Below are 581 nucleotides of genomic sequence, written 5' to 3' on the forward strand. Positions count from 1 at the left end.
TTTTTTCATATTTTGATATCTATCTCCCTCACTTGTCGAACGGTAATTTACACTGTGATAGGTAAAAAAGGTTTTCACGTTTTGAAACACAGACTTATCTTCTTCTATTAGGATTTAGAAATCATCCCCCCCCTTATCCCGCCCTTTGAAATGAATGACATTAAGTCCATCGCTTTTATTTGGCAGTTGTGCCATAACTGAAGGGGTGCCATTTTAGTGTTAATGGGTGTTATCTTCGTGTCAACTTCGTATTAATATAAATTTTGTTTTCTTTTCATGTTTTTTTTCGTGGATTTTATTTCATTTTTCCTTTTTTCGTGGATTTTCTTTTTTTAGTTTTCTTTAATTCGTTTTTCCTATTTTTTCCCCTCAGTATCAAGTTTATAAGGGGTTTAGGTCACTTTTTCCTCACCCTTTCTTCATGACAACGGATACGGATTCCACGCTTACGTACTCTGTGGATAAGGACTATGTTACGCGCTTGTAAACTTTGGTATTCAGCGATTGTTTCTATTTTGCACCGAACGCAAATAAAGCACTCGGGACAGGGGCGCATTGCCTCTGTCATGAATTCCACGTGA

At 36.8% G+C, this 581-nt stretch overlaps 1 protein-coding gene across 1 annotated transcript in view; it reads left to right on the top strand.

Annotated features, from left to right (window-relative positions):
- The window catches only part of LOC119586082 (oxytocin-neurophysin 1-like), a 3,396-nt gene that overhangs the window by 1,007 nt on the left and 1,808 nt on the right, over positions 1 to 581 (top strand). The gene's annotated exons all lie outside the window — the stretch shown is intronic.

Source organism: Penaeus monodon, chromosome 20, assembly GCF_015228065.2.
Source record: "Penaeus monodon isolate SGIC_2016 chromosome 20, NSTDA_Pmon_1, whole genome shotgun sequence".
Taxonomy (NCBI): Eukaryota; Metazoa; Arthropoda; class Malacostraca; order Decapoda; family Penaeidae; genus Penaeus; species Penaeus monodon.